This window comes from Hemibagrus wyckioides, linkage group LG10 (assembly GCF_019097595.1).
Source record: "Hemibagrus wyckioides isolate EC202008001 linkage group LG10, SWU_Hwy_1.0, whole genome shotgun sequence".
NCBI lineage: Eukaryota > Metazoa > Chordata > Actinopteri > Siluriformes > Bagridae > Hemibagrus > Hemibagrus wyckioides.
The window spans coordinates 3,124,697-3,133,369 of record NC_080719.1 but is presented as its reverse complement, the minus strand read 5'-3'; positions in this window follow the sequence as shown (position 1 = coordinate 3,133,369).

Sequence of the window (8,673 nt, the reverse complement as noted above, 5' to 3'; positions counted from 1 at the left end):
TGGAAGTTAAGAAGGCTTGCTCTTAAAAACACACATGACCCTGGATTTAAATACGAGCACGATGGTGCAATGCTGAGTGGTAGATTTATTCTGGTTATTTTGTGGGTTTATTCCACTTTAAAGCACTCCTCTGTGTGATGGCTGGAGATATATGGATTCTCTCTCTCTCTCTCTCTCTCTCTCTCTCCTGACTTCCACATGTTCAGCTGTTAAATGACTTTACCAGACCTCTCTCTCTCCGACAATCTGAGAAGCCCATTCAGTAGCATAGAAAGCGAACGGATAAAGACCGTACACACGCATGGTCTCTGCATTATCTCTCTTTTTTTTTGCATGCAGGAAAAGAAACAGCCATAATGAAGTGTAATGATCCACTCTCTTATGGCACCGTATGCATCCCGTGCATAAATCTCAGCAAGGGGTTAAAGAAGGTTTCTGTTTCACGTACAGAATTCTCCTCGCTTTGAGGTGACTGAGATGACACCTAAAAGAGAAACTTTGAGGGATTAAACAAATACACGGCGTCTATTTCTGCCGAAGCGATTTATTTGGTACTGGAGAAATGAAGAGCGAAGGAGAAAAAGAGTCAGAGAGAGAGAGAGAGAGAGAGAGAGAAATAAAGAAAAGGGCAGCCACATTCCCCACACATATTCTCTTCATTACCGGGGAGAGGGGGGAGCCGATCACTCAATTATTGGCTGCCGTCACAGGCTAATATTCCTGCCTGTCAGGCCTGATTTTTGCTCAGTTTTGCTCAGACTCCTTCTGATGGAGCTCATTTCCTGTTAAACAGAACCAGAAGGCGCTGTGAAAACTGCGACACCTGATCCTGTATCCAGAAGACGGGAAATGCACCGCCAGTGGGCCAATGGCAGCCAACACATCCCTCTTACACACACACACACACTCTACCCACGTTCCCCCAGGCTTCAGACAGAACAGCGGCAAAACTCCACGACTTCTGTGAAGTTCTATCGCAGCTTGCAAGCTGTTAATTTATCCTCATAAAACGTTCTCATAGAATCGCAACACGAACACTCTGATGGATGAACCTCAGCGTAGATTTTCTGGAGAGAACTAATCTGTCATTGTCTACACACAACCTGAGCATAACACGAAACGTTAATATGTACAGGCATGTATATACCAGGAAACATGCTTTTCAGGATGATAGGACATGCCGACGAACATGCTGGGTGGGCGGAGCTTATGGCTTTCAGTACACGTTTTTGGAAAAGAAATCAGTATAAACAGTGAAATAAACATTTTTCAGTTGAATGTAATGTTTCTGGATAATAGAAGATGAACTATAGATGCAATTTATTCGAATGAGCAAAATATGAAGTCTCAATTAAGTCACAATAATGAACACTATCTAGGGTGAAAACACTACAAAAAGCAAACAAAAAAAATTATAATAATTTTATATATAATATTTTTGAAATATATATTTTTTTATTTACATTTTTTAAGGAAAAAAAATAAAATAAAAACATTTTCCTTAAAATTCCACAAAAATCTCAGTCTCTATATATCAGTACATTTTTATTCCTTTTCCAATTGGAAAGAATATTTTCCCAAAATATTGTACTATAAGTTACCATATATAGTGGCATTAATATATAACATATATAATTATACAAATAATCATCATTTAAAATGATATATATAAATGGTCTTTCTCTTGAGAGCATCTTCACAGTGAAAAAAAAAAACAAATTTGATCCCAACATCAAAAGGCTGTTGGATTTTCATTAATTATGCAAATGTATGTGGATTTAATTAGAATTAGAAATTTGGAATTTGCATAAATAAATGTAAATGATTGAGTTCCAGGACAAAAGAATGATTAAGAATATCAGTAATCAACTCTCATCATAGATCAAAAAAATGGATTGTTCTCACTATTGTTTTTTTCTTAACTACCTCATTCACTTGTAATGTTTTATTTTAAATTTTTATAAACAGTTTGGATTTATTTCTTGCGGATATCTAAATGTAACTTCAATTCAATTAAATTATTTTGTTTAAATTATTATTGTGCTTTTTGGGGTTGGAGCTTGGTCAGGGTCACGGTGCATCTGTAGATTATACTGGGAACACTGGTTGCGAGGAATACAACCTGGATGTTATGCTGGACCATCTCAGTGCATCCTGCACAAATTCCTTTACACCTAGAGCGAGAGATCCACTTGAGAGTTGGGAGGAAACTTAGGAACCCTGAGAACACTCCCCAACATTAACCTGTGCTCCGGATGGACCTGGGGATCCAAGGCTACAACCCTACTCGTCACTTATTTACCTTGATAGCTGTATATAAATAAATTCCCAGTCCTGTAAAGACGAGGACTGAGGTATCAGACTGGTCGAGCCGTTCTCTTCTGCCCATCACACCTCCGTCTGATCACCATCTCCTGACAGTCTTGAGCTTGTTCAAAGCAGAGACTTACTACTTCACCTAATTCAAAACAAGGTCTCGCCGTTCCTATTTAAATCTATCAAGCCCTTTACTGAATGCCTCTCCTGCCAAATCCTCCTCAGCCATCATTTCTCCTGACAGACGATATTGAATTAGTCTGACCTGTCCGCGCAGCCCAAGTGTAATTTGCTTTTGACATCGATAGGGAAGGAAGACACAATGGTAGAGAAGCTGAAGGTGCAAGGAATAGAAGAATAAAGGAGAGTTGAGAGGAAAATCAGTCACAGAATGCATAGATAGGAACCTCATCCTGACTACCAACACCATCACCATCTTACCACATTCCACCATTCCAAAAATCAATTCAATTCAATTTATTTGTATAAAACTTTTAACAATGGACAGCCAGCTTTACAGAAATATACAAACGTCACTATTTCACTATTTATCCTTAACATTTATCCATAATGAGAAGCCTGAGGCGAAGGTGGCGAGGAAAAACACCCTGAGATGATATTAGGAAGAAACCCTGAGAGGAACCAGGCTCAGAAGGAAACCTAGGGGACCTAGGACAGTAAATAATGTAAATGGTAAATGGTTTCTGTCCAAACAAACTGCTTTAACTTTTTGTGTTTGATCACATTGGACTGTGTGTTAGAGATTAGACGTTGGAGCAGAAGGTTTTCTGCTAAGCCAACAATGAAACTGTAACATGGGCGAAGATTCCGAGGAATTTTCAAGGGACAGGATGCGGGAGGAGCGTCAGGAGCATCAAACAATGATGTTCACATTGGTGAACACACTGGTTAACTGACCAATGACAGGACATGGGCGGAGTCAGGAGCAAATGAAGGAATGTCTCTGAGAGCTCTGATCCAGATTATAGACTACAGCGTATAAGGATGGTAGGAAGAACCTTCTCCTGCTCTGTGGTTTCCCTCCAGGTTTCTGTGCTCATCTAGCTGGCTTCTAAGTGGTCAGTGACATAAGAAAACAATCCCATTGATCACAGAGACACTGCAGTCGCTCTGGCTTAAAGAATACCAACAGTACGTCAAATAAAAATAAAACCTTCACTTGTTCTTAATATAATCTTTACTGACGGAAACCAAACGATCTTCCAGCCAAATGAGACACCAGTTCACCATTTGCGTTGAAATAAAGAGCTCTGGTGGCTTACACTGTAACCATAGCAACACTGTTACCAGTCCTAGTTAGAATCAGCTAACTAACTAGCCTACCCTATAATCAGTGATACAAATACTGTATATACAATTTAAACAAACATCCCAAAAATACATACTGCTGCAAACTTAACACATTTTGATCCTTGATATTTGTTTGACTCATTTTTTTCCCTTCACGCCAACCCCCCATGGCTTGGTTTTTCTCTTCGCCTGATCCCGGAGGGAGCTGTGATCTGATTGGTCAGGATGCAAACAGCGCTTGATACCACTTGCTGCTTTTTTTATATATATATAAAACTTTGGATGTTCCTCTGCGACCAAAAAAATGCCGCTAGCTGCACTTTTTAAAAAGCAAGCACATTCTACCCACCTTCCCATAGGACTACGTGTAAGAACATGCACAGGTGTTTGAAAAAAACAAAAAACACACACAGCAAGGGTGAAAGGAGCCTAAGGAGGCTAAATTTAAATCACTATAACACTATAAAGGCGTATACTGTATACCTCAGGGAAATCCACGCGATAATTTAGCACGAAGGATGTTTCTGACATCAAGCACAGCGCTTCTACAGAGTCTTCGGCGCCTCTGCTTGGAGGAAACCCGAGCTTCCTCAAGTGGTCTGCTAAGCTCAGAGAGGTGGGCCTTCCACCTCCAGGCCACATGGAGTAAAAGTGCGAGCTCGGCATTAACCTAGGCGTTAACCTAATTTCACACATTACAGCCTGGACCCGGGATTGGCACAATGCCTCATTTGAGAGTTGGTGCCATCTGGTCCAGGGGCTGAAAAGGAAGTGGCTTTTCACGCTGATCCGATTAGGGTGTTTTTAATTTATTCGAGATGTACCGTTGCACGTTAATTGGCTCAGTATGCCGAGCGAATCTGGATCCTCTTCTCACCAGGACGCTCCTTGCTTGCAGCTCTGATTGGTAAGACAGTGATGGGAGGTATTAAAGCGCTAAACTGCCTACTCTTAAAACATTTTTTTCTTCCTCCCTCTTGTTCTCTTAGAACCGCATGCTTGCTGAGGGAAACACGTTGCAGGGGATCCACTGGCACGTATCTTAAAGAAACGTTTAAACAGTACCGTCCCCGCAGGCAAGACATATTGGAAACAGGAGAGCTTATGTACAACGGCTCGGGAAACACGAGCAGGGATGTGGTGAAAAACGTGTTTTCAGACACCGGGCCAAATCCCTGCCCACTGACCTTACTGTGCATCCTGTCACTCTACCCTTCCTGTGGTATCACTTTTCCTCTCGTTGTGGGCAAATGTCTTAAATCGGATGATACGAGGTGCTGGATGGAAAGTAGCTGAAGGTCAGAATGCAGTAATAATAATGATTAATAATAATAATAATAATAATAATAATAATAATAATAATAATAATAATAAAGTCTCACTTTTTTTAATTAAAGGCAGAATGCATGGCCTTGGAGGTCCTTCCCTCTTCCTCCTCCTCCTCCTCCTCCTCAGTGAAAGAAGCCCCAACATCCACCCCCTGGTGTTATTCCAGTTTTGTGAGAGCATCTCATTTCATACAGAGAGACATCTTGCATTATAATCAAACCAATATGATGCAACTGTGTCACATTCCTCACAGGAATCTACTGGCTGCTGTTTTTGTAATGAGAAGGAGAAAAAAAAAATATATATATTTTTCGGCGAGGGGTGTAGAGAAATTATCAATTCCGTGTCATGAAGTCTGTACCTATTTTTAAAAATAGCAGTATATAAAAATGACAAGGTTAAAGCAACACTGTGCCTAGAGAAGCATTATTTTGAATTTTGACAGCGCAGTGAAGATATAAATACAGCTGCTCCAGGCCTTCATCGATAGCTGCAAGCTGCAGCAGATTTCCAGCGTTGCTCATACACAGAAATAAAAACCTTACCATGCTCACTTATATAAGCACGGAGCGTAAAGCTAGCCTCGACGACAGCAACACAGGAGAAAGACCGTAACGTCCACCCAGAGGTTTTCATACAGCATCTGGAAGCATTTCTGTCCTCCTCTATAATCAATAGCAGCCTTATTAACAGTTCACAGCACGCTGGCTCAAATCCAACACCGGACTTCTGAAAATTTACTGAATTCCTGACCTGAAACATGGATGTTGATTAGAAGTAAAGTTTTAACATTTTAAAGCGAAAAGCAAGAAAATTTTAAATTATTTAAAGAATTCACTCCAATTCAATAAAACGATAGACCTTATCTCTACATTTACAACACTAATCTATTTCCGAGTAAAAGAATAAAATATACTGATAATTTGTACAGAATATAGAAACCTATTTTCTCCAGATAGAACAAAAAATTGCTAGAAATGTTTTTTTAACTTTTAACTTATTGTTTAATTTTAACTTATCAAAAAGTCAGAAAGTTCTGAAATGTTTAAATTTAAACCTTATAGTTTTGTTAAAAATTTTTCATTGAAATTGAGAATAAAAAAATGTGAGAAATTTTTTTTGAAAATAATAATAATAATAATAATAATAATAATAATATATTATTAATATAATTATAATTATTAATATTAATAATAATAATAATAATTATTGTTATTATTAATATTAATATATCATATAGTAATAAGTTTTGCTGTAAAATATTGTGTTTTTATTGAGTTTTTATTTATTTTTTATTTTATTTTTTTTAAAGTAAAAATAGTGCTATACTGGTCATACTGCTTATGTGGAAAAAATCAAATATAATAATAAATATTTATTACACTTTTTTACTTGTTTTTTTTCTTTTTAATTGGTTAGCTTCCAGAAAATAATAAGATTATAATAAGTAAGTTTAAAAGTTCTCACACATTTCTCAGACAGTGTCTGTCTCATCACCTGAGGAAAATATCAGTTTAAACCTGAGCCTAAAGCACTTAAATTGATTTGCTAATGGATTCAATCAGTTTTGTTGCTCAATTTATTGCTATCGTTGTCCGGTTATGAGATCGATTATCCTTCATATCGCCGTCATCTGTACAGAGTGTCCGAAAGCTCTTCTCTGTTTTGATGATTTCAATTACATTTGCATACTCCTTTTAACAATGGACATTGTCTCAAAGCAGCTTTAAAGAAATATAGTACAAAAAGTTCAAGATTAATATTAGACTTATATTTCAATTTATTTTTTATTTATTCCTAATGAGCAAACCTGAGGCGACTGTGGTGAGGAAAAACTCCCTTAGATGGAAGAGGAAGAAACCTTGAGAGGAACCAGATATATTTGGCTGACATCAGACAGTGTGATTATTATAAACACCAGAGAGTGTGATTATAAATAATGTCCTTTCTACAGTCATATACAGTCAGTTGTATATGAGTTCTTGAGCAACTCATAAATTAGCCCAATATCCGAGTTCTATATAGATTTAGTCTCCATGCTGAAGCCTTCAGATGCTCAGTGATGGAGCTACAGCATAAGGAACCTGGGATCTGATTATAATCTGTATTGTTACACAGAAGAAAAAGCTGGTTGAATTTTCTTCATTCAGATGCATACACTGGTTCTGTGGGATGGAACTGAGGAACATTATCACAATTCATTTTCCTGCATCGGACTGCATTATTTAAGCATGATTTTTACTGGAAAATGAAACACAGAGCTAAAACCTGAGTTGAGACTCAAACCCACAACCACTGCACTACTCCATCATCCAGGATTTAACTCCTCTCAGTATAGCACTATAGTTATACTCCATCAGCGCCAACATCCTCCTGAGAGTTCACATGGTAATAATCTGCTTTACATTTACACTACCTGAATCTCTCACTCTCGCTCTAGAGCATTCAATCTAGAAACGTAGAATGGTGTTTAAATTTAGTTCAGTATAAGCGACTAAAAATACTGTATTTAGCTAAACTGGACATGATATTTGTTCTTAAACCTGACTGACCACATATCCATTTTTATCCACTTAGGTTTACATCTGTTACACATCCCTACAGGGGATGCACTGGCTTAGTGGATAAGGTGTTGCACTATTGATCCAAAGGTCATGAGTTCAAATCCCAGGTCTCTGTTGCTGGGCCCTTGAGCAAGGCCCCTAATCCTCAATTGCTTGGTTGTATTAAATGAGATAAAATGTAAGCTTCTCTGGATGAAGGTGTCTGTTAAATGTCATGAGTGTAAAGGACGTAAGTAAAATATCCATGATGTCTGATGATGAGACTGACCAGTTTGACCAGTGGGTTTAGTAATATGGTCCTTACACAACATGATTTCTGTTCTCCAAGAACTTTAAGGTTAGAATGTGTTCTTAATAAGAAGGGCTTTATGTGCATTTATTGTATTTATGTTTTCTAAAAGACTCCTACTAAATTTCCACTAGATGTTGGATTGTGGCTGTGAGGATTTGTGTTTGTTCAGCTACAAGAGCATTAATGAGATCAGACTTTGGATGTTGAGGAGACTCTAGTTCACTTCCTAAAGGTGTTCAGTGGGGTTGAGTCAGAATCAGGGATCAGTGCAGGACACTCCAGAGCTTCCAGTCCGATCTTCACCTCCACACCATGTCTTGATGGAGCTGTGTGCTTTGTGCACCGGGGCATTGTCGTGTCATGCCGGAGCAGTGTTTCTAGCCCTAGTGAAGAAAAACTGGAATCCTACAGCGTACAAAAACATCATCCAACTTTGTGGTAAAAGTTTGGAAAAGACCCAGAGACTCTGTTATATTATTTATTAGAAACAAACGATCAATCTCATCACCCTCTGTCATCCGAATCCAGGCTTTAAAATAGAAAATGACTTGAAGCCATGTTGGATTTGATCCTTTACAGATGTCAAAGCGAATCAGATCGCTTCATGGTGAGCTTTATTGGCTGGAAACCGCAATTAGCTTCAATTAGCGAAAAACAGCCACTTCTAATTAGTGCATGCAGATTTCGTGCTCAATGTGATTTAGTTCATCTTATCTATTGGTCTATTATTTTAATATAAGACAAATGAATGAGTTATGAGGAAGTGGCAGAGTGTGCCATTTTAATTGACTTTATTTGTACAATTAGGGTTGGGTATAATAATAATAATAATAATAATAATAATAATAATAATAATAATAA